Source organism: Alosa sapidissima, chromosome 3 (genome assembly GCF_018492685.1).
Source record: "Alosa sapidissima isolate fAloSap1 chromosome 3, fAloSap1.pri, whole genome shotgun sequence".
NCBI classification, from domain to species: Eukaryota; Metazoa; Chordata; class Actinopteri; order Clupeiformes; family Clupeidae; genus Alosa; species Alosa sapidissima.
Window position 1 is genome coordinate 27474750 of NC_055959.1, and position 26890 is coordinate 27501639.

The following is a 26890-nucleotide window of genomic DNA, read 5'->3' on the forward strand; positions in this document are numbered from 1 at the left end:
ATGGGCAGCTAGCGGATTGTGAGGAGATGATTGCTGAATGTGACAAAACATTTTATGAGCTTAAAATTGCATATGATTGCTGACTGTGCCTTTAAAGGAATAGTAGGCCTAGGCAATTCTAAGCCAATGCACTTTTGTCACATTCAGCAAATATCTCACGATAATATAACAGTCCGTTCTGTATGTGCACTGAAAAACTCTGGTTTTCCTTTCTGCAACTCTGTAAACAGACACAAACACAGAGTGTACATATCTGCACTCATAACACTGTTGCAGCCTATCAGAAACAGGTGGCGTTAATGTGTACCCACAAACCCATGGAGCACTGAAGGAATAGTGTTGCTGTTGAGTTCAAATATCAACAATCTTCCTTCAGGTTTACTATCTCTGTCTTTAAATCTTCTCCAGGACTTGCTCGTATGTAGCATGTCTAGGTCTCCATGGCATATTAGAGTAATGCAGCGTTTCTCAAACTGTGGGTCGCGGAGACATGCCAGGTGGGGCGCGAACTGACGTGAAAAACAGGAGTTTTTTAATTTATTTTTTTATCTGTAGTCTGGGCCCAGGTAGCACCCGATGCGCAATGGACGCACTGTGTTATTCACAGGGAAGCGCTCGTGTCAAGGCAGCTTAGATAGTCCCGACCTAGCCTACATGAGATTTTGAACGTTGTTGTGAGAGTGGTGAATTTCATCAAAACCCGGCCCTTAAAAGTGCGTCTATTCTCCGCACTTTGCGAAGAGATGGTAGCTGACCAAAAGGCTGTACTGTTTCACAGCGAGGCAAAGTGGCTTTCCCGAGGTGAAGTGCTGTCGCGCGTGTTTGAGCTCCGAGTCGCCTCTTCTTGGAGGAAGAGCGCATGTTTGAATCTGCAAGCAAGTTCACTAATGAACATTTCTTGACAAAGCTGGCCTATCTTAGCGATATATTTGATATATCTTAGCGATACATTTGAGTTAAATGTCCAGTTACAAGGCAAAGACAAGCACCTACCTCACCTAGCAAATAAGATTACTGCATTCACCAAAAAAACTTGAGTATGGGACAGGCGCCTCGATCGCGACAGTAGGCTATTATGCCTTTGAGATTACTGAGCGAAATTGCTGAAACGTCTGATTGGAAGCCACTCTTGTGATCCCGTGTATTAAACAGTAGGCTTACATCACATCCCTGCAAAGTTTATTTAAAAAATGTTTCCCAACCAGCAGTGCTCAGTATGAATGGATTATGGATCCATTTAATGCAGCATGTTGGTATTTCATTGAATATATTGTACAATGCTGTAAAATGGCCTATGCTTCCTAATATGTTGCTGGAAAACAGAAATATGTGTGTTATGTATTTATTTATTATTATATCTGCAGCACCAGCTGATTTTAACTCTGTTGAAGAGGATATATTTAGAACTTGTTATTATTTCAATACATTTGACAATTTTAAGCTTGACCTACCACTTTCTTAGAGCGATGAGGGACAGGTGGGGCTCGAGAATGCCCCCTTGATCAAAGTGGGGAATGAAAGAAAAAGTTTGAGAACCACTGATCTAGTTTGTTAACTACCACAGTCACGAGTTGGGTCGCGATAGTCTGTCATTTTTAAAAAGTGGGTCCCCAGAAAAACAGTTTGAGAAACACTGCAGTAATGATATGAGGTAGGTCTTTTCAATGGATTACCTTTCTATCTCATGCTTGAACATGCCCTATACACATACCCACAAACACATACACGCATGTGTACACACACACACGCACGCACACACACACACACAATCGTGCGCACACACACACAATCGCGCGCACACACACACACAAAGCACATCTATCAGAGCGTCCAGCTCCTCTGTTATATTTATGACCACAGTTCATCTATTCGTTCATTCATCTGTTCAGTCATCCATCCATTCTCACGTTCCCTGACATGGAGCTGGGGAGTGAGTGAAGGCTGGAGGAGCCAGTTTAAGAGTGCAAGATCGATGCTAAAACAGATTACTGGCCAAGGCCACTCTCACCGGATTCACGTGAGCTCAGGCCTTCACGGCTAACTTGTTCGGCAGGAAGAGAGAAAAAGGGTATCAGAATCACTCTTGGTAATTTTATCATCTCAGTTTAACAGGAAACTGTCAAAAAATTAAATCCTTTGGGATTAATTAGAGTGGATACTGAGAGCCAGGCCTTCTTGTGTGTGACCTCACAAATGCCCTTCTGAAAGAATGGTCAAAAATTCCCATAAACACACTCCTAAAACTTGTGGAAAAAACATTTCCAGAAGAGTTGAAGCTGCTATAGCTGCAAAGGATGGACCAACGTCATATTAAACCCTATGGATTAAGAATGGGATGTCACTTAAGTTCATGCGAGTCAAGGCAGGTGTCGGCAATATGTGTAAAAAGTGTACTGTATGTCTACGAGGCCGCGTGGTGCCGCATTATCAAGTACATAATGCAATTACGCAGGTTACCCATGTATATTTTTAATATTGGCCATTTGAGTTTGAATCACGTGTGTAGTTGAAAATGTATATCCAGACCCTGATAATCTAGAAAGATTAAGGGTCTGGCCACGAACAATGTAATGGCCCAACTCGAGGGGCGGCACCAAGCATGCATTTGAAAATCTCACTGCACGCAATTGGATGACACTACGAATGAATGATTCCGGACTTTAACGCAATTGGATAACACTACGATCAATGTTTCCAACGTTGCAGCGCTGTTGTCATCAGTTTAGCTCGCCTCTGGCCCGCCTATATCAGATATAATTTGATTGGTTCCACGGGATGCAAGGGGAAAAAGTAACGTGCATCATTGCTCATTGCCAGAGTGTCTCGCAGAGACAATTCCATTGTGCTCTAGCGAGAACTCTGGATTTCCAGAGTAATCAATCGGAGATGTGTGCCAAGAAGGCCAGGCAACAATACACCCCCAATGGGGCTATTTTTTTCCTTTACTCCTATCAAAATTAAACTTTACACAATGAAAGTACCCATGAAAAGTATTTTTTTTGTATTACAAGTTTCTTTGAAAATTAATATGCAAATGAGCTATACACTAATTGAATATGCCCAAAATACACTCAAATAGGCTTAATTTTTCCTTTACTCTTACCACAATAACACTTTACATAGTAAAAGTACAGTATATATGCAAAGTAACTGTTTTTGTAACACAGGTTTCTTTTGAAATGAATTTGAATATGCACATGGCTCCACACTAATTGAATGTCCTAATTTGCATAGGCAGAAACACCATTCATATGTATGACAAATACATAGGCCCAATCTTCATCCAATCATCCTATTGCCAATGGGTGATGGTAATGCTGCTTTTAGACTGGCCTCTAACCTGAAAACTGCCTGGCTTGGTAGTACCGGCCAGGGGTATAACCCCCGCCGGTATAGTCTTCAGGGTCACGGAGGCACACACACATGCCTCCCCACCACGACAAGGTAGCAACAACAGGGGAGTTTTCTTTTTTTAACGTTTTTTTTTTTTTATGTTTTTTTTAAATCCAGCCTGGATCCTGGAGCCCTTCTCTGTGGCTCTTGGTTCTGGCACCCCCTCACTTCCTGGTTTGTTCTTAGCTTAGTTCTTCCCCTCTGGGTCATATTCATCTGATAAATCAGGCAACTGTGAGTTTGTAATGACTAAGATGGCTATTCTGACTTTCTTCTGATGTTATTTGTGGGGGATGTCATTAGGTAAGGCTTGCTCGCAAATAATAATAAAAAAAAGAATTTAGAAAGCAACTGGAGGCAAGATTGTGCAATCAATTCTTAAGGTCAATATATAGTCTTTTTGTGGCAAGTGACCCAGGTGGTAAGTGTGGCAAGTGACTTCAAATGTATCGTGTTTATGCATACTTACTGAATGGGCAAGAATATGTTAGTTATTTGGTCCCTGTTTTTTCTACTTGTGACTTTATGGCTTCTTGGCCATAAGTCAATTACGCCTAGTGTTGAGCTTATTTGCATATTTAAAATTGATTTTTCCAAGAAACTTGTAAAAAAAAATGTTACCTTTCATATACTTTCACTGTGAGAGGTTTGATTGTGAAAGGAGTAAAGGAAAAAATAAGCCCATTAGGGTGTATTTTGGGCATATGCGATTAGTATATTGCTCATTTGTATTTTCAAATTAATTTTCAAACAAACTTGTAACACAAAATGTTTTACTTTTCATGTAGACTTTCATTGTGTAAAGTTTTATTGTGGTAGGAGTAAAGGAAAAAATTAAGCCTATGCGGGTATATTTTGGGTAGCCTATTCGATTAGTGTATAGCTCATTTGAATATTCAAATTAATTTTCAAAGAAACTTGAAAAAATGTTAGTTTTCATGGATAGACTTTCCTTGTATAAAGTTTTATTTTGATAGACGTAAATGGGGGAAAATAGTCCCATAGGGGTTATGTCTGGCCTTATACTGGCACACATCTTGGATTAATGAGAATTATATATATAAATTATATATTATATATTTCCTCAACTAGGATTTTTTTTAGGACTTTTAGTATGTTGTTCTGGACACCTCATAGAAATGATCTATGCTGAAAAAAAAACTTTTTACAATTAGTTCTAATTTTGGCTCCAAAATGAGTTACTTTGCCTGGACTATTAAAGGAAAATTCCAGTATTTAGCACTTTGAGTCCCTTTTCTGGTTTGTTTTGGATGAACTAGAGTGGTGGACACCAACATTTTGACGATTGGTCCTGTCTCGACTTTTCTGACTCGTTTTGAATCGCCTTTGACTAGTCACAGTGGCTGCCTACAGGCATGCTCAAACATGTCCTAAAACAACCCTTAACGTTCGTTTTCAAAACTGTGCCAGACATGTGGACTCGAGTCACATGACTTGGACTCGAGTCAGACTCGAGTCATGATTTTAATGACTTCAGACTTGACTTGATAAAATTCGGCATGACTTGCGACTCGACTTGGACTTGAATACTATTCACTCGAGACTTGACTCGGACTTTGCCTCTTTGACTTGTGACGACTTGACATGTCTCGAGTCAAAAACTAAATTTCCTGATCATGGACCAGTCACCCCAGAGATGCTTTCCCTCCGCGACTAAAAAAAAAAAAAAATAGCGGAGACAAGCGGCCAGTCCAGAGCACAGTTCAGTGCTGCCGCTACCCCCACATGCGTTACGCACTGTGTGTAGGGCACCAGGAGACAGAGAAACGACCAACATTTAGCCAATAACTAGTAGCTTTACTGCAAACTGATTTGCACTCTTGTTAGAGAACGTTTACAATGTCAAAATGCACCAACAGCATGTTACATAAAGATGATACTTTTCGAGTCCTCTCCATTAAGATCCAACTTGAACTTATGCTAGCCTACTGCATTTAATTGAGAACCCCATCTAAGCACGCACGAGAGGGAGAGAAAACGAGTGGCAGGTTCCAGCTGGCTTGTCATTGTTGATGGTGATTGATATTTTCTTTTAAATATAAGAAACGTATAAAAGGAAATCATGAAGGCAACAAATACGAGATTAGGGGAAATTGCGGATTTATCCGGTTCTCACTACTGTTATAAACTATGAGATCCAGGTCACTATGACATAGGCTGCACTCACTGTGATTTGGAAAGTGGACAAGAATATGAAGAGTTGTCTTTGCCTTTGTGTAATGGAAATGGTGAGTCTTGAAGTAGGCCTATTCAATAATTTGTTTACATGAAGCACATTGATATGCCACACATACGCATTCCACTCAGCTAGCTAGGTGGCTACTGGCTACCAGGCTCATAATTCACATTTAATTGCAAACAGAAAATGTCAAGCAAGCATCATGTCATACATGCATCTATTTCCAAAGGAATGAAAGCTGTTTGTGCCAATTTAATATCATGCTTATCATTGTTAATATTGTGCTATACATGTGGCACAAACAATGTTTGAGTTTGTGGACTAGCCATATGAATGGAGCTGGTAAAAAAAAGATCATTATGAGAATGTGTGGACAGTGGCACACAATGGGCTTAAAGTGACAGTGCACCATTTACAAATGAGATAAACAGCATCAAATGTGTAGTATTTCTTAAGAAATGAATACTTTAAAACAAAATTACTGTGTCATTATTATCATTTAAATAATATAAAAGTGTTGACCTTGGCTTCCCTTATGAGTCGCCACTGGCAGACAGCCTAATAAATTGTTTGCAGGCAAATCTGTGGCCTAGCGCAGTGAAATGCCATCAGTCAAATTATTACTCATATTTACAGTGTGCTCCGCAATTTGGAAAAACAATATATATATTTGTCATGTAGCTATCCGTTTTGTACAGATTACTCAGGTATGCACATGTGTATATTGTATGCGCATGCATATATCGTAAAAGATTTCAAGACAGAAACATTGAACATATTTTAATCTGTATTTATAAAAAAAAAATCTGTGGATTAGATGGAAGTGTTAAAATGATGATCGATAGTCTAATAATGCCATTATTAAGTGAAGAGTACCTGATGACTTGTTCAGGACTTGAAAAAGATTGGGACTTGGACTTGGACTCGACTTGGCTTTGATGAGACTTGGACTTGGACTCGACTTGCCCTTCTCTGTATTTACTTGGGACTTGACTTGGACTTGAGTGCTAAGACTTGGGACTTACTTGTGACTTGCCAAACAGTGACTTGGTCCCACCTCTGAACTGTGCAACTTACCGAGTGGTTAGTGGTGTTTTCGGTGTCCACCACTCTAGTTCATCCAAAACAAACCAGAAAAGGGACTCAAAGTGCTAAATACTGGAATTTTCCTTTAACTTCTTTCTGGTTGGCAATGGCTACCTACAGAGAGTCAGTCGAGCTATTTTCAAAACCTTTGAGGTATCTCTTGAAATTCAGGATTCCTAGGTAGTGTTAAAGGGACACCAGGCAACGTTTTCGTGTTAATTACTCATCTTCGTAAGTCAGTATATGGTTAAATGACTCATTACAGGGCGAATGAAGACTCTCTCGCCCGCCCCTACTGCCTGTAGGAAGAATATCCCGCTTGCAAGTTCAGTGTATCGTACCCGCCGACCGCCAGCACAGAGGCAGGCTAACGAAACGCTAGCGATTGTTGCAAACGTGTGTATAATGGCAGAGCCGGCGAAGAAGCAGCAAAAAACCCTTGACGGAAGATGCAAAGAAAAGGAAAAGAGCTTCAGACCGAGCGAGGGGGAGATTCGTAGAGAAAAAGCATCAGGCTTGCCTGGTGTCCCTTTAATTTCGTCAGACGAGACAAGAGGAAATAGCTAGAGGTAGCTAATGTCAGATCAAGACCTTTTACTGCCTATGATCAAGACACCTAGCAGTTTATAAATGCACTTCAATAAAGCTGTGTAGATCTAGTGCAAAGATCCACATCAACCCTCTCTGTCTGCTTTTCAGTCATTCACATGACATGACATCAATGACTAGAATGTTGTGTGAATTCTATGAACAATGGAGCATTCTATGTTACATTATAACTTTTTAAATTCTAGGCAGTTCAGTGCTCCTGGCTGATACAGAGAGAGAACTTACTAAGCGCTTGCTCCCAGAGATTTGACGATTTCACAATGATTTATTGCTTATTGTTTAACTTGATTGATTGTCTTATATATTTAACCGATTTACTTCATTTTTAATAGTTTATTTGTAATTTTCGACTGAGTTAATCTTAACCATAAAAGTTTTTTTGAGGTGAGTAATATTAGCAAACTTTTAGCAGTTTGCCTGGTTTAGAATTGAAGTTTAGGTTACCGTGGAGATCCTGAGGCTGTACAGTGGCCACCAAAGATTCTAGAGCGGAGCGCTCCAGTGGTGTAGGTGAGGTGAAGCAAAGAAAGATGAGCTGGGCCGAGCAAGTGGACCTCACTTACAGTACCCCCCGGAGGAGTGTGATTTCAGAAGACTGAGTAAAGAAAGATGGGACTTTGTTTTATAGGGCTATAGTTACGGACTGTAGTTTTACAGAACTATAGCTAAGCTAACTAAGGTATCTAAAGCAAAGGCCTTTATTAGCCTACCTAAATGTTTATGCCTATGACAATATTTTTTGTTAGTGTGCACCACCCACGAAGTCCAAGGCTACATTTGCTCATGCCTTATTTTATTTTTATTATTTTAAAGAAGTAATTTCTTTTTATTTTCATTAGGCTATTAATTGAATTGATGTTTATTATTGCTATTCTCCTTTTACATTACATTACATTACATTTGGCTGACGCATTTTTAACCAAAGCGACTAACAACATGGTAAACAGTTTAAGTTTTAAAGCAATTCTCAACAATTTTAGGACAATTTAAAAATGGTAGAGTACAGTAAGAATAAGTGCATCAGTGAGTGCTGTTTTTAACAGTTACGTGTCAGTTCAAGACGGCTAGTAAGTGCTAGGATCGGCAAGACTTGTTGTAAGTGGTGCTATGAGAGGAGATGTTCTCTAAAGAGCTGGATCTTCAGGAGTTTTTTGAAAATGGAGAGGGATGTCCCTGCCCTTGTAGGAACTGGCAGTGTGTTCCACCAACGAGGAACAACAGATGAGAAAAGTTTGGATTAGCCTGAGCGTACTGGTGGTAGAGCTAGACGTCGTTCGTCTGAGGAGCGCAGCGGTCTAGAGGTAGCATATGTCTGTATGAGGGCATTCGAGTAGGCGGGAGCAGAACCGGAGACTACTTTGTAGGCAAGCGTTAGAGCCTTGAATTTGATGTGGGTAGCCAGTGTAGCTGGATGAGCAGCGGGGTAACATGTGCCCTTTTGGGTTGGTTGTAGATCAGACGCGCCACCACGTTCTGGATCATCTGAAGGGGTTTCACTGCGCAGGCTGGGAGACCTGTCAGGATGGCATTGCAGTAGTCGAGTCGTGAGATGACTATTGCCTGAACCAGAAGTTGGGTAGCATCTTGAGTCAAGTAAGTCCTGATTTTCCGTATGTTGTAGAGTGACCGGGTGACTGAGGCAACATGATCTGAGAAGGTTAGTTGGTTGTTGAGAACAACTTGCAGTCCTGGTAGGTGAAACAGACAGGGAGTCAAATTTGATGTTGATGTCGTGGTGTATGGTAGGTTTAGCTGGGAGGACCAGCAGTTCAGTCAGAGATCCATGCTGAAACCAAAGGGTCATCAGGTGGAAAGGACAGATAGAGCTGTGCGTCGTCTGCATAGCAGTGGTATGAGAAGCCATGTGAACGGATAATCTGTCCCAAGGAGGTGGTGTAGATAGCAAAGAGAAAGGGGCCCAGCACTAAGCCCTGGGGGACCCCTGTGGGGAGATGGTGAGGTGCAGATAGCTGACCAAGCCATGATACGTTAAACGAGTGTCCTGTGAGGTAGGATTCAAACCAGGAGAGAGCAGAACCGGAGATTCCCATGTTAGAGAGTATAGAGAGAAGGATGCGGTGATTAACCGTGTCAAAGGCAGCCGATAAGTCAAGCAGAATGAGTACTGATGACCGAGTGGTCGCCCTGGCTTCTTTTAAGGCTTCTGTTACGGATAGCAGAGCCGTTTTGGTAGAGTGTCCGCTTTTGAACCCAGACTGATTTGGATCCAGAAGGTTGTTCTGTGAAAGGAAGTCAGAGACCTGTTTGGAGACTGCTCGTTCAATGCCTTTAGATAGGAAAGGCAGGAGTAAGACAGGGTGGTAGTTCTCGACTTGAGCAGGGTTGAGAGAAGCTTTCTTAAGTAACGGTGTTACCTGGGCCATTTTGAACGCTGTTGGAAATGTGCCGGAGGTTAGCGAGGCATTGATCACATGTGTGATAGCTGGTGCGATGGTCGGGCTGATGGACTGAAGTAGGCTCGTAGGTATAGGGTCCAGCGAGCATGTGGTAGGACGGCTACATGTCAGTAGATTCTTCACTCTCGGAGAGAGGCGCGAATGCTGAAAAAGATGTTCCAGCAGCCCCTAGAGGTTGTAGAAGTGCGGTATCTGAGTCTGATGCGTTGTGTGGGCATGTAGAGAATTAGATAGATAGATATAGTTTATTGATCCCTAGGGGAAATTCAAGGTCACAGTAGCATACAGACAACACACACACACATTCAATAACAGAAGAAAAAGTAATTAAAAGTATATAACATAAAAAACACAACTAAGCAATAAGGACAGTAGAATATAAAGAACATGCTAAATATACTAAAATACAAATTATACTAAATAACACTTAATCTAAATCTATTCTAAAAACAGTATCCATATAGTGGGTGATTAATCAAGAGGCGCTTGCAATGACTGAGGCAGGGACTGAGCCTGTGATTCTCTGTGCATAGTAAGGTAAGGTGCTCTGTGTGAGTGAGTGTCATGGTGATGGTGCAAATGAGTCCAACAGTGCAAGAATAAAGTCTAGAGACCAGCATAAAATAAATATGGACATATCAGCGAGTAGGCAAGGTAATTATAGAAAATAGAAAAAACGATATCTATATATATATATAACTATATTAAGAAAAGGTGGCCAAAGTGTGGCCACAATTTGGCTGTGGCATGAAGGGGGGGGTTATGCATATGTGCTAATATAGCACGCAAACAGTGAGGCAGTAAGACAGTGGTAAAAAGTGGCTAGTGGACAGACAGTATCCAAACATGGAGGGGGTGAAGAGGCAGACAGACTATGCGGAGAAGTCTATCTCTCCTCTTCCCTTAAGTGAAGCATTGAACAGTTCAATGGCCCTGGGGACAAACGACTTCCTCAGTCAGTCTGTTGTGCAAGGCAGTGAGCGAAGTCTCCAGCTGATCAGGCTCTTCTGCTTTACAATAGTGCTGTGGAGTGGTTGACACTCATTGTCCAAGATGTTGATCAGTTTGTTCAGGGTCCTTCTGTCAGATACACATCTGTGCATGGAGGATCACCACAGGCCTGAGGTGTGGTCAGGAGAGGACAAGCTGGACTTGGATAGCGGGTACCTCACCCCTTTGCCTTGAGTACGTCAGTAAAAAGAAAGAAAGTTGAGAAAAACCAGAAGCCATATGAACTAATAGTTTAATAGACTTGAATGGTGAATGTTAGCTTACCTTAATCATACGGGACTGATTGTAACCTGCTTATTTTTGGTCTTGTGAATTTTATAGTGAAGGTAAACACCGCTGCACCGGAGGGGTTCAGAGCCTGAGAACATGACCGAATCACATCCCCCGCACACAAGTGAGTCAGAAATATAATTTGCATTTGTTTGTTTAATTTAGGGAGGGTAATATCTCACAATTTCTATTCTGTAGAGGTGTTGTTATCTTTCAAATGATGTGATGAATATCTTGATACATTATGTTTTTCTTTTCTTTTTTTCTTGCCTCGCAGCACTTGCCTTACCCCACACTGCAGTCCTTGACCTGAGACCACCTGGTCAAGGGTACTGCTACGTCCACTCATGCGAGATCTCCTCGCCACTGAGATAGGGCGTGGAGGGGATGGAAAGGGACAGGAGACCCTGGGAATACTTAGCAGACCTTGGGGCTCTTAGTACACTCAATGTAGTCAAAACTTACTTACACCTACTCAATTATATAGTCTATAGCAGTGGTCTCCAACACGGTGCCCGCGGGACGGCTATGAGGCTCCCCCAGCGCACTTTCTAAAAATAGCCAACAGGTCGCCTGCAGATCACGCTCTAAAAACACGCTCTATTGTGAAGTTTTCAATAGATATTTAAGTCTAGACCAGAACCATTTTAAGAATGTATGTAGCCATACATCTGTAACATTAAATTGATATTGGTGATACCTTACAAATTGTAGCTGCGTTAAATTTTAGCCTTTGGCTCCAAATCCGTTTCCCATTCAATCTTTAAACGACAACGGAAGCGGAGCGCATACACGCTGCTTGCACGCATAGACAGTAAAGGGGGAAAAATTCGTCAAATACGGTTCTTGCATGATTGTTCAAGGACTGAAAAACAATTGCTTTAGCTCACAGGCCTTTTCTCCTCCGTAGGCAACTGCCGTATAATAACGCTGAAAATGTTATAGCATTTAGGACTGTGCATTACCCTTTTTTGTCAGATCATGGATCATTTCAGGTGTACAATAACTTTAAAAGGAGTTTTCATATGTTTGGGTGGTGTGGGCGATTACTATTGAAATGTTAAAACCGAATTGTCCACTGAAATCAGAACTTAAACAACCCCTGAATTCATAATGGTGGGTGGGTATAAATTGGGTACAAATTGTAACCCAAATTATTAATTGCACAAAAAGATTAAAAAAAAAAAAAATAGATTAGATTAGATTCCATGCAAACTTTGAAATGAACAAACTGAACAAAAATGTTGGTAGTGTTGCATAGGTTATTGATATTAAATTTGAAAATACAGTTGCTTAATATATAAAGACGTATAGGCCTGCACAATATTGATAATTTAAAAGTAAAAATCACATAGGCCTATTATTTAGGAGGACTACCCTCGCAAAAAAGGGGTGAGGGTATGTTTGTTTTAAATGAGTAGCCCTCCATATGATTTCGGGTCTTCAGGTAGCCCTCATTCCCAAAAAGGTTGGAGACCCCTGACCTATACTAAACAGAGTTCCAAAAGTATACAGAGTATACCACAGTATACTAAGCCCATTGTAGTTTAGCGTATCAAAAATGCTTCAATGAAATTTCTTATAATGAAAAAAACTTCATTTTTCAATTCTCTTCATTTCATTAGTGAAATTCCATTCTTTACATTTTCACTTCTTACACCTTTATTAGACCTTAATTTTTTGATGGCAGTTTCCAGGGAATTGATGACAACAGTCATGCACAATTCTAGAGGTGTCTTCTCTCTTATTAGTTGCCCTTCTGTTGTTCCATGTTCCACTTCAGATTGCTTTGGAAGCCTTCTCCTGGATTGCAGTCTGGGGTTGTGCCTGGCCTGGTCATCATTTTCTCTTTTTCATTTTGATCCAGTAGTTTGGAATCCTATTGTTGTTTCAAACAATTCCTCTCACCAATCATCCTGAAAGTCACCTTGACATTCTTCCTTTTGAATCAGTATTTGGGATACAAGCTTGCATCCATATTAACATTTGTCACCCTTGCAGCCCCACATAATCACATGTTCATCTCCATGTGCGTACCATAGCATTAATTCCTGCAGGCGCCCCTGCCCATAACATAGCTTTGTAGCTGCCTGACTGCAGTCTAAAATCTGTCCCCATAACATAGCTTTGTAGCTGCCTGACTGCAGTGATCACAAGGAAACTGATTTTTATTGCAGTATTGAGTATAATACTTCTATATAGCCAACCTGAGCTATGTTTTTTTTACTGTAATTCAGACACAATTGAATTTATAAACTTACTACACATTACTCTAAGACTGTAACTTACGGTCGGTTTTCCACACACCGAAATTTCGCTTTGAGCGAATCGCCGAGGCAGGCGAAACAAAGTTGGCGAAGGTTTAACTTTATTCAAATGAGGACCATTCGAGAACCAATCAGGTCTGCGTGTTTGTGTTTTGAGGCGGGAGTTACAAAAAAGTCTGACCAAGATGGCGGAGACTACCTGAGCTGTAACACGAAAATGTATATGTGATTAAAATGTTTCTACACGAACATTGGTACTTTTATCAACACAAATTGTGGTTTATATGCCACATGAACTTAGTCAGGGCACATACACCACTAAATAGACCACTGTATATGTTAGTTTAAAGGGACACCAGGCAAGCCTGATGCTTTTTCTCTACAAAACTCCCCCTAGCGTCTGTATGTGTTGATATGTGTGTGAGCCCTCGCTCGGTCTGAAGCTCTTGTCCTTTTCTTTACATCTTCCGTCAAGGGTTTTTGCTGCTTCTTCGCCGGCTCTGCCATTATTCACCCTTTGCATGTGACGTCGCGTCACAAATAAAGTAACCAAATCGCTTTGCAATATTTTAGTCCAGAAATACTTATGGGTGTTCATTTACAGTTATGTTAATTACAGTAACATTACGACCTACAGTATCTGCCCTTGCTGTTACCACCAGTTTTAACTATTTACATTTGCGATCATGACTCATTTCATCTAACAACACCACTGGCATCTTTCTTTGACTATCAGACCCCGAACAGCAATCCATTGATCTGCAAAGATGTTATAATGGTGTTCACTTCATCATAATCATTATGACATAATGTAATTTGCCGTACGTCTCCTATCTTTTTGCCGTCCAGCATGGCGCCGTCACGTGACTAAGTCACATGTTTGCAAAGGGTGAATACACACGTTTGCAACAATCGCTAGCGTTTTGTTATCCTGCCCAGAGAATGTCTAATAAGGGGAGAACCGCCACTCTCGGGAAACTTCCGGTTTCTGAACTGGTTGCAGTTCCCATTCTGGTTCCACGTGAGGGCGCTCACTAATAAGTGCAGAATGAATGGAGGTCAATGGAGCTGTACCCCTCAAAATCCACTTTTCTCAGGATATAATTTTTTGCCCAGAAATTTGAATGTTGCATTCGAAAGAGGGGGCAGAGAAAATACACACCGCTGAATATTATATTTTTTGAGTCACTTATTTGTTCTAAAAAGCCTTTCAAATGTGTCAATGATGTCATTCATTAGCAGAAAGCTAGTGTGTTGTGGGCAACTAAGACCCAACCTGTAAGAAATCGAAAGGACGTAAATACTCGTTCATTCAACTTTTGACCTATAACCCATGTTGAAGTTATACAAACTACAATCAAATCTGAGATTTGTCAACGACAATCAGGCAGTGGAACTGCATCCAAAATTCGATATAATGGGACTTAATACGGAGTGGCAAGGCTCTCCGTAGACGGGCTCTGGTGTCTCTCTGTTCTGATATATTTTCCCACGGTTGTGTTGGGAGAAGGGGGTGTGGAGTAAAAGTGACGTGGGGCTCAGGCCCGGGAAAATGAACTTGAACTTGGGGCAGTCCGCCCCCTCGCTCTCTCTTCTTGGATTGTGCATCTTGAGAGCACGCATGTTACACTGAGCAGTAAATGCTGTAAGATCCAATTCAGTTGTCACAGTAGTAGATTAAGTAGATTTAAGGGAGGTCAAAACACTCCCGTTACACAAGTTCACTTGAGTATAAACTATCCACTTTAAAGAATGTCAGTAATATCATTCAGCTAGTTATCATTTCAAAGAAATTACACTTCTCCGTTTAAAATGTTACCTTAGCTAAGAGGCTAGCTAGCATGCTAGCAACCGGATAGTAACTGGCAGCAGCATAGTCTGATATTAAGTTTTTTTTTTTTTTTTTAAATCCAAACACTAAAAAATGACACTATTAGGCTTGAAATGATCATAAACACTTACATGACCAAATTTTCCAAAAACCTCTCAACAAATCCAGAAAGACATAATGACCAATTTATTGGTAAAATTCCACAAGTCTTCTATTGACATTAGTGCAGCAAAGGTTGACTCTTTTCTCATACCCTGAATTCCCCAACTGCCATAAATCGTGTTGAGAAATGCAAAATATGATGACTAAGGCTATACATTTATTCATAATAATTTAGCTTCCAACAGATTTGACAGATGGAAATAGGCACCCACCAGCCCAGCATTAAACTCCGAGCGTGGTAAACAAAATCGGATATTTCAGGCAGTAAAAGCCCCGGTAAGAACCAAACCAGATTTGGTTCAAATCTACACACCTATGGCTACTGAAAAATATAAGGTTAATTTATCAAATGTTATTAAGGTATTAAAAAACATATCGTTGTTTTAGAATTTTTGCACGAAAGGGGTGGTAATTGGTGCTTGGATTTACGAAGCTGAGCAGGGATTGCACTGATTGTAAAGTAGCCTAAAGTTAAGAAAATGTATCGATTTCTGAGAGAAATGAAGTTGGTAGGCTATGTAAGATTAGCCTATTTACCTTTTCATCCAACGTATGTTCCTCGTCGTGAAATGATTGAATTATCGTCTTGCCTGCTTGCTGATAGCCATGTATGCTAGTTAGTTAGCTTCTGTAGTCATTCCAGTTGACAGGCTAACGTAGCTTGAGCTAAGTGATGGCCGTCTATTTTGTTTCCAGTTTAAACGTAGGCCTACTGTATTTTCAAGTAGACTTACAGGGAACAGTGATGAAAAGTAAACTTTCTGTTATGTTGTAGATTAAAAATCCATTGTAAAGTCTTTCTGTCAAATTTGTTGTAGATGCCCGCTGCCCCTCATCTGTGTGCATTTAACAAAATATTCACGATTGTTGAAGGATTGTTGTTGCCACATAGAAGCATTGCATAGAACACTGCGGGCTAAATTGCTATTAAATCCGCTTAGCATCGTGACCATGCTGTGCAAATTTGTTCAAAACTGCTGCATTAAAGTTAACTCTGCTAAGGTCTTATCACAACATAGTAGGCTACATTGAGGAGACTAAACTAATTTAGGTTATGCAATCAAGCAGTATCTCTAAAGCTAACGTTAGAATACTGTTTGGATGTCGAGTTTAGCATGATTACTTACAGCTGCTTGTCAATTTCGTTACTCAATGCAGGGCTCATTTTATTGACACGGAATGTTTGCCAAATCCCGATGTAAATGGAAAAGAGTTTTCCACGACTTAAAAGTGCTTGTCCCAAGGAGAAGTACCAACCGTTATTTGAACTAACTACATTAAGAATTGCATCCATACATCAGCAGGCTTTTAACTGTGTTAGTGTTTAATTAAGGGTTCCCTCACGAACATCTTAAAGTGACAGGCACTACTGAACTTTATTGAATGCTACCTCTGACTAAGAATGCATTACTTTGCACTTGTATAGTCTTTTATTTTGGAATTTTAAGAGCAATAAACATCTTGCAATGTTAAGGAATACATGTTTTTTCATTCAGATATGTAAATCAACATGTATAAATTGCTATTAGTCACCCAGGTAAAAAATAAATAAATATTAAAAGTATACTTTTTGAAAGTGTACTAAGTTTGTACTTTGTCAAATCCAAGTGTAATTAAGTGTACTGAATTATGTATTAAGTTCAACTTAATACCAACTTCACTATACTTTGAGTGTAATTAAGTGTGCTAAAATGGAACAACTTTTTTCAAACTTTAAGTGTTCTTAAGTACATTATACAAAAAGAGATTTTATGAGCATTCGGAACACAGTCGCAGTACAATTTTGTAACATCCCAAGTGTATTGGAAATGTACTTAAAAGGCATTACAGTATAACTAATAATAGTGTAGTAGTGTACAGTATTTTGAATACACTCTCATCATCCTCATTTCTATTCATTTGGCATGCTTCTGTAATATTTTAAATTAACTTCAAATGTACTTCCTGACTAAGTGCCTTGAAAGTTTGCAGTTATGTTAATAAAATAGTACTCTCCTACCTATTCTGTTACATGACAAATTACACTTTGATTATGAGAAAAACATTTTATTGACATGAATGAAAAAACATAATATTCATCCATTTACAAAAGTAAAACATTTTTCTGAAAGTTATGGATCTCTTGAGCATATCTTTTCAAGTTGGATGTGGTAACGCGATAAAACATGCATTTGGGCGTATTATATTATTTCACATGCATAGATTTTTCGAGTGGCTGTTTGGAGCACTGGTCAGATTCCTCCTCGCTCGCAGCATTTTCTTCCATGCTTGGGGAGCAGTTTCCTCTGAGTGCGCACGCGTGCACGCATGTATACGTGTGTGAAATAATATATAATGTAATACACCCGAATGCATGTTTTATCGCGCAAGTGCTTTACTTTTGTGTCGCAATACTCTACAGCCTCATTGGTAGACCATCAATTCAAAATGCAGATTTCATGAAAAACAAAAGTTGTTTACCCTCCTAGGTGAGAGAATTTGCCCTCTAAGCTTAAAATTGTTTACTGGACACCCAGCCTACAAACCAACAACTTAACAGTCTAACATGGCTAATTTTGTAATGCATGATCATTTATTGCTTATTTGTTTGCAAAGTCTTCTGGCCCAGAAAGAAAACCATGGTGGTTACGGATCATGGCTGAGGAGGAAAGTAGAGTTGTGCAGTGAGTGAACTTCCCTCCCAACACTGAGATGTGGTGGCAAAAGCTGTGGTAGCTAGCTTCCTTACTAGCACACCATCTTCCAGTCCAAGATGCATAAAGTTTTCGGTGGCAACCCGGGGCTGCACAGCAGTCAAATGCATTGACCTTGGTATTAGAGAATTTGTCTCTGTTGTCTGTGAACAGAAAGAAGATGGACAACATTTTACAAGATATTTTACACAGAAATCCATTGGCAATGATGAGATTAATACAGATTATCTGTACCTATTTGACATTTACTTTTTATGGGTCAAATTGGTATTGACACCATCTGTTTGCCATCCTGGTATGGGTAGACCTGGCCAGGTAGTCTTTCCTTAAAGTGTTGTGCACCTTGGCACCGATATGAGTGCAACCACCCTGTTTTCTGCATTTGATTACCTTGTGATTGGTCATCCGTAAAAAAGACAGCATGACGTATGGCGTTTTTCCGCTAGAAATTGAACATTTCTCAACTTCTGAGCTGCAGAAAAAGACTGTTGCAGTCGCGTTTTAAAAGAAGCCGACGACTTTTTTGAAAACACAGTCTACTCCATAGGGTTATAATGTAAAACGGACGCCGGCAGCTGAGAAAAAGACGCTTAGTCTGAATGTACCCTTAGGCTACAGATTAAAACTAGTTAATTACAAACACTACCATGAAATGAACTTGAATGCTCTGTCAAACACGAATAATTTAAAAAAATCTAAATCTATCGCATAAACCAAGGCATAATATCAATCATGTAGCCTAAGCTTCATAGCACTAACTTAGTAGAACACCAGGTTTAATAGGGTGTGGGCGTCATGACATAATTACTTTGCGTGGCCGCCATGTTGATTGCCTCGTTTACCGCTACTCTACTCTAGACTACTGCCTATGACTACTGCGTACTGTACTCCCTCTCAGCCGTGTTTTAATTTGATTAATTTCACCTTAACTTGATTTCAACCATGTTAAACCGTTGCTGTATTGTGGGCTGTAACAGCGCAACACATGATCGCCATGGGAAAAAGATAGAAAATGGCTTAACTTTTCACCGCTTTCCTGCCTGGAGGCGCAACCACGGAGACCAAGTGTCAGAGATAACGAAGAGTTGTCGCTCGCTTGGATCGCGGCTGTAAGACGACCGAACTTAACTTTTCACAGTATCCCGATGTCGATGGGAGTGTGTTCCCTGCAGTTTCATTCTGGTACACTGGTATGCACGATTTTATTTTTATAGCCTTCATTGTTTCTTTCCTTCAACCGCGACACCACATACATACACATGAATGCGCGCCCACACAGACACAAACATAACATAACATCAGAGACGGTTGATATAGCATCTACTAAACTAGCAGGTGCCAGAGCCCGTCGGAGCACAGCTTACCTTTGTCCGAATTACTGTGTTCCCACTGTTTGCTGGCTTTATGATCTGCAGCTCCTGAACCCATCCATTCGTGAACTGCACATGAGACTCCAAGGACTTGTAGCTTCGGAACTGTTCTGAAGTATAGGCGTTCACACCACAAACAAGGTAGCCGAAGACGTCTGATATGCAAAACTGTGGCAACAAGTCGTCGTCAGTGCTCCACTCATTGTTTGGAACTTCATATGGATCCAAATTATTAATAATGCCGATTTTGTCAACATACCGGTCCCTGGCTTCTCTATTTAATGTGTCCCGGTAAATTCCAGATCCTTTTCGGGATTTTAACATATTTTTTCTATCTATTCTTTCTCAACTCTACTTCTAGCTACATCTCTTCATTCAACAACGTTATGTCAGAGTTATGCATATGTTAATGTTCGCGTAGCCATCAACATGGCCGCCACGTCCCACAATGCAACGCGGATCCCACGCCCTATTCCCCCTCTAATATCAATGGTGGAAAAAAAACGTTCTACTTCATAAAATGCATGTAATTTGTCCTGTAGACTCATTTTAAAAGATGTCTCCACGATTAAAGAAAAAAACAGCTACAATGTCATTAGCATGCCTAATGAGGCCCCGTTTACACGAAGGGAAAACGCAGATATTTCCCTCCGGTTTGGCCTCTCGTTTACACCAAAACCCCGTTTTTATCACAGAAAATGATTATTTCTAAAACCTCCGGCCAAAGTGGAGATTTCTGATAACGCCGGTTATGTGCTGCCGTGTCAACAGGGATAAACGGCGTTTTAACTTCTTAAACGTCACATTATGCGCCAGAAAATCCTTAACGTCATGTGAGCGCCTGATGTTTACAGTTTCTTTGGCTACTCATCAGAATTATCATGGATGCTGTTAAGGTGCTACTAATTTTTACTTTTGTGCAAATGCTTCTGGCCTGTTTGCATTTGCAACATGGAGGAGCAGAGGCGAAGGATCGCACGGAGGTCAGCATTTTTACTGCAGCTTTCCCTTCCAAGACGCAGGTGCATTGCCTAGCAATGCCGCCCCCGCCGCCGGTTTTGGATCCAACCTGGGAGAACCGCGGTCTGGTGGAAAAACTTCGAGAAAGAAGTCGTTCTCCCGGAGGAGTGGCATTTGAACTTTCGAATGTCACGGTCGTCTCTACTGTCGCTTTCGGAGTTACTGCGTCCCACCATAGAAGGTCAGACTACCGTTATGCGCTCGCCAGTCAGTGTTGAGAAAAAAGTTGCCCTCACACTGTACTATTTGGCTGATGAGGGTAGACTTCGTAAAACGGCAAACGCATTCGGTCTGTCTAAATCGGCTGTTTCAATAATAATCAGAAAGGTTTGTAGAGCGATTACTGTCCACTTGGGTCCGAAATATATAACACTGCCGAAAGCTGAAGTGGCTGTCCGGAAACTTGTGCAGGGATTTGAAGCTCATCATGGCCTCCCTCAGTGCCTAGGTGCTGTGGATGGGACGCATGTAGAGATAAAGCAACCACCAGCCAATTCCACTGATTACATAAATTGGAAAGGGAGGTTTACCTTAAACATTCAAGCCACCTGCAATTATAAATATGCCTTCATTGACGTTGTTGTTAAATGGCCAGGAAGCGTGCATGACGCCCGTATTTTTGCCAACTCTACGCTTAACACATCCTTGAAAGATAGAAGCATCCCTCCCTGTCCAAGGCAAATCATTGAAGATGAAGAACCCATACCGGTTTACATACTAGGCGACCCTGCATATCCACTGCTCCCATATCTTATGAAGGAATATGTTAATGGGGGAAGCACTGCCCAGGAGCAGTACTTTGTGCCGAGCAAGGATGGTGATAGAATGTGCGTTTGGGAGACTAAAAGCCCGCTTCGGAGCCCTGAGAAGGGCCATGGACATTAATCTGGCTGATCTTCCCTGTGTAATTTATGCATGTTTCGTGCTGCACAATTACTGTGAGGCTTCCAAGGACACAGTAGACGACAACAGTGTTGCTGAGGCAATTCAATACGACAGGGAAAACCAACCAGACACACAACCAGCTATCAGAGACTGCATGACATCAGAAGGGAAGAGGGTCAGGAGAATCCTCACTCAATTCCTGGATCCATAAAAGTGACACTCTTCTCTCCATTGTGTGTGGGTTATCAGACAGTTTGACATTGTATGACATCACAAAGTTTAAAGTTATTATTGTCATAGTTTACAATATTCTGCCTATGTTCATCATAGATTTTTGGCTACATTTTAAGATGTTAAGTGTTTAAATGTTAAAGCAAATATGTGTACAGTTTTCAGTTCTTTACATGTTTACAAGTCACTTGGATGTAATGTATTGACATTGCCAAGTGTAAATGTTAGTTGTTTGGTAGAATACCATTATCCACAAAAAGAATAAGAAATTAAGAAATTCTAAATGGTCCAGTGTGAAAGCTTTCTATAATCGGTTGATCTAGTTTGACCATATTGAATAAACACAGACACACGTCTTCATTTTTCAGACATTTTACTTCTGAAGAGATCTGACACTTGACAGACACAAAATCAAATTGCCTGTTTGCCATTGACCCAGAAAATCAGACAAGCACAGTAGTGCAAATAAGTGGTATCTGTAGTGCAAATTATCAAATAATAAATAAAGGCATATTTCAAGTAAACTTAGACTTCAAGAAGAATAGGCACTTTTCAAGGGGGAAAAAAGGCACTTTTTAAGTAAACACACTTCAAGAGACCTTAAGTTAAGGCTACCTGTATAAAAACCCATTTTAAACTCTTGGTACAAAAATATTGTAACTGCTCAGGGTAACTTTTCACGCTAAAAAAACAAGTCCCCAAAATACAGTACCGATTGGCAAAAACTTTTTACAAATTACAATTGCACACATCAATTGAAACTTTTCATATCTCAATTTGGCTTATCTTCCTGAAGGGCTTGGGTATATGAAAACTGACCCTGCATGCCCTCAACAGGTGTGTGTGTCAAATCAGTTATGTTGATGGTGCTGAGTGGCACTACATTGGGAGGTCTGTTGTCAGCTGACAAGTTGGGTGGGAATGAATGGTAAATTGGTGCTGAATTTGGGAAATAGGAGTGTGTGTGTACTGGTGGAGTGTGTGCATATACTGGTCCATAAGGACCTCTTCCCTCAAATAGGATATTGTAATGTGGCGGTGGCTGCACAACTTGACGCAGGAGAGCAAACCCATCGGCAATTGATGATGTTAGCCTATCCAAGGTATTTGTTATTTTAGAGAAATTCTCAGATGCCTGCTTTTTAGAGGTCTCCATAATTTCCACAAGTTTCTTCTTGACATTTCTGTCATCCTCAATGGCAGTGGTAGTGTAGTGGTTGGGCTAGCGTGCAGTAGCCTGAAAGTTGTCGGTTCAATTCCCGGCTTCCACCGTTGTGCCCTTGAGCAAGGCACTTGTGATCCCTTGTAATATAGCTGACATATCTAAGTCACTTTGGTCAAGAAGTGTCTGCTAAATGTAATGTAATGTAATGTAATTCAACCACTGGGCCTCAGCGGGTAGCTTCCTCTTTAACTGTTCATCCTGGTGTCCCTTCAGTTTAGCCTTTACAGAGTAGACCAAAAAAAATGTATTAAAACATGCTAATTTACAGCAGCAAACTTATCCAAAAATAATCACATTTGATATTACCATGATTAATGATGGTATTTCCCTCGGCATAATCATTCTATGAACAAGTAGCCTATTTAACACTGAACGTCACGATTCACAACAGACTATAGGAACACAGAAATTAAAAAATGCTTCATTGGAAGGTTAATCTCCCCCAAATGTAGGCCTGCATCTGAGAGACACAGGAAATCTTTTTTACCAATGGAAGCTGTACAACACTTCCCCACTGTAGAATTCTGGGGTATTCTTACTGTATTCTGATGTGTTCATATGTTACATCTGTGTGTAGTATACAACAGGGAGAAGTCCATATTATTGTACATAACTGTGCCTTAGGCCTGTGTACCAGCAGGAAGGTCATACAGGCCGATGTTTAGGAACATCCGAGGAACATCAGTGATAACATGGGCCGAGGGAGACAGCATGTCTGCCTATTCGGGCTAGTATCTCCATCTGGCCAGGGCCGGGTTGTGTACACTGGTTGGCACCTGCCACGTTGGCATGATTGACGTTTGTATGTTTTAGTATAACAGGCTTTGTCTTAGGTTTTGACACGGAGACGGATCGAGGAAGCAACCCAAGTTTTAGAACTAAAACACAACGCAACAACCAGAGAATCCAACACCGCACACGAGGTTCATATATGTTTACACACTATGGATGGAACTATTATGATAGACATTTCTTTCAGGATGACTTATTCTGATAAAGTATGTAAATTTCACAGATACATAGAAACATTCATTGAAACAAAGCCAACAGTACACACACTACAATGATATGACAGTAAATACATACCTGAAGCTGGTCTCTCCTTTGCTTCACTGTGGGGTTGGTGGCCACACTGCCATCAACATCTTGAACCTCTGCTTCAGACACGATGTCCGAGACTTCCACCAAGGACGAAGATGATGTGGCGGCGGAGGAGCGAAGGAATCCTCCAGTTCGTCGGTCTCGATGCCGGAGGCGATGGTCGTAGTGGCTGGGGAACCACCCCAAACCTGCTCGCACAGTTCATAGTAGAGGAGCACCACTCTTCCGTGGCCGCTCCTGCGTCCACTGAATTTCTGTATTTCCCTCTTATTGCCTTAAGTTTCGTTGTCAGATGGGCTCGCGTTATCTCCTCCTTCGCATGAGGAAAGTCCTGGTTGGTCTCGGACGGGTATTGTTCCAAGAATTGGGCCAACATGTCAACATATTTGGACTGGCAAGATTCCCAGTGGACATTGTCTTGGGCTTTACTTGCTTTGTAGTCTAACGCTACACGAAGGAGTAACTCTACTTCGCTGTCTGTCCATACAAACGAACCTCGCGCCATGTTTGCTGTTTTGAAAGGAACCGGAAGTTGCTCGTGTTAGTCATTACTGTCGATTCTGAGGATTTTGATTGGCCAGCATGGCTTTATTCCTTTCCCTACACTGCCACCCATAGGTTTGGCATAGTTATTATGGCACTCGACAGCGTATTTATGCGGGTTGATGTAAATGAAGTGTTAAGTGTGACTAGCCTAGCACCATCCTCCTTTCTGTGAGGTAGCCTACACCACACATAATATTAAAGAACATTGGTGAACTTTAGGCAAACGTTGCTTAATAAGGAACACACTTTCTTCCATCATAGTTTGTCTAACGTTAGTGCTAGCCAACGCTTGTCAATAATCCCACAAACACAAAGCAGGCTAATGTAGTTTTCTTCTTGATAGGGATCCTTGATAGGGATAGGGAGCGACGTGTATGACGTTAACGTTAGCTAAATTAGTACTAGCAAGGATAAAAACAAACTCTTGAAAGATTGCTAAGCCATCAATTTAACTTTTCCAAAGACTACCGAAGGTCATAAAGAGTAAGCTACATCAGAATCATTTAACAAGTAAGGGATAATGTATAGAACACCGGTCATTGTCGGGAGATAGGTCCTGTTCCGCCCTGAAGGGACCTATCTCCCGACAATGACCGGCGTTCTATACATTATCCCGCTTATTACACGGCTACTAACCAAAACGACACAATAAACTCCCCACAATATGACTCTTTAGCCTACATAGCCTAGGCTATAGCCTGTTTGTTACCGTTTCATCATGGCTTTTGCTGAGAAACAAATAGTTCGCAACAACACACGCTGAACTTGAATCAAACATTCTTTAGAACACAGCTGATCAACCGTCTGCTTTCACTTTTGAATGAAGTTCCAATCCTTGCGTAGTGATATGAAAGAATTGACTTAGAAGCACAAAGGCCATTTTCCTTGACAGCGGTCTGTTATACTTAGCAACGGTCTGTTATTAAGAATTAGCAGACCGCCGAACGTTGGGAAGGCCCATTCAAGTGAATGGAGCATTCTGCAGGACTATGAAGAGCCGTGTAATAATATGCTTTGGGATTCACCTGATAACGAATAACTTGGCACTTTAGATCCAACTGGCTTCAGCCCTTGTTATCTCATATGACGAGTCCTTCTGGCTCTGTAGGACCAACGTCTCTGGCATGACTAGAATTTATGGTATCTTTAATTTGGACAAACCTGTAACCTTATACGGACCGTAAACGTAGCCTATGCATTTTCTGGTCTCTACAGTCCATCTGTCTTGCAAATAAAGTTACAAGCATAGACTGTATAAAATAACGTTAATGTTTGCTCACACCACGTTTTGCTCGAAAGGTGCACAGATCCGCCCACTCCATTTCAAATTCAAACAGCCATGTTATTGGTCAACTGGACTGCCTATACATTTAACTGTTGCCTATACATTTAACAAAATGCCACATTCATCCTTTCACAACCTCTACTACAACACAAACGTACAGTATAGGCTACTACCTTACCAAGACACAAAATCAACAAAAGAAAAAATATTATTTTATGACCAAAACTGATAGATCGGCTAGGTTATTGCACATTGCCATCCATGCGGCTGACATATCAGGCCTAAAGGCTACACACATTAGTATTTTATTAAAGGTGAGATGACTATGAAACTATACAAACAATGTATTAGGCCTACCAAAAAAATATACTTTCCATAAGTACACTATATTACAACTCTAAGTATTAGCAATTTAATACACTTAAACTGAATAGACTTCTTTACCATTTAAAATACTCTAACAACAAAGTACACTTTTAAAAGTACATTACAAAAACACTTTGAATATTGCACAATAAGTATATTTAATTTTAGTACACTGAAGTTGAACTTTACTTTGAAGTATACTTTCTAAAAGTACACATTAAACATGCTTTATACTTCATATACTTTAATCATATTTCTAACACACTAAAGTATACTACTTTTTTACCTGGGCAATTAATGGGGAGATAATCGAATCGGACTGAAAAAATTAATCGTTGCATCGAAAAAATAATCGCTAGATTAATCGTTTAAAAATAATCGTTTATCCCAGCCCTACAAGCAGTCCATGACATCATCACCACGAGCATGTTCATGCTGTTCATGCAGCAAGCACTCCTCACATTCCTCCTCTCCCAGCTTTGTGAAGCTGATGTTTTTTTGCCACACTGCTTTCCGATATGTTTCGTAGGACCACTTGTTGCCCTTTTCCAGCCAGTCTGCATACATCAGTTTTATACTAATGTCACTAGGGAGGTAGCGGCGATGGGGAGCATGCTCCCTCCGATAATGACTGACTGAAGGATGAAAGGACTCAATGTGATCCAACAGTGGCTGCAGGTCCAGTTTGTTGCCTGGTGTGTGTCTCCCTCTTTTATCCTTTGGGATCTCCTGATTTCCCATTTCCCTTTTCATCACCGACAGGACCAGGCTGTCATTTGTCGGATGGTACCCCAAAGTGGACAAACCGACTTGTTCCTTTTGGGACAAATAATCTTGCTGTTGGTAGCTGGGTGATAGATGTTACAGAACATAAATGTACGTTTCTCTGTGTAGGCCAGGTTCCAGTACATGGCCCAAATCT

General features: G+C 40.7%; 2 long non-coding RNA genes across 2 annotated transcripts; one reads left to right on the top strand and one right to left on the bottom strand.

Moving 5' to 3' along the window:
* The first annotated feature begins 10710 nt into the window (after nt 1–10710).
* On the top strand, nt 10711–11587 carry LOC121704581. Its single transcript, XR_006030595.1, has 3 exons — nt 10711–10890; nt 11038–11110; nt 11264–11587. It is a non-coding gene; the product is annotated as an uncharacterized LOC121704581 (long non-coding RNA).
* A 5919-nt stretch (nt 11588–17506) lies between these two features.
* Nucleotides 17507–25492, bottom strand: LOC121705888. Its single transcript, XR_006030910.1, has 2 exons — nt 25343–25492; nt 17507–18082 (listed from the first exon to the last, which is right to left on the bottom strand). It is a non-coding gene; the product is annotated as an uncharacterized LOC121705888 (long non-coding RNA).
* Between the last annotated feature and the right edge of the window lie 1398 nt (nt 25493–26890).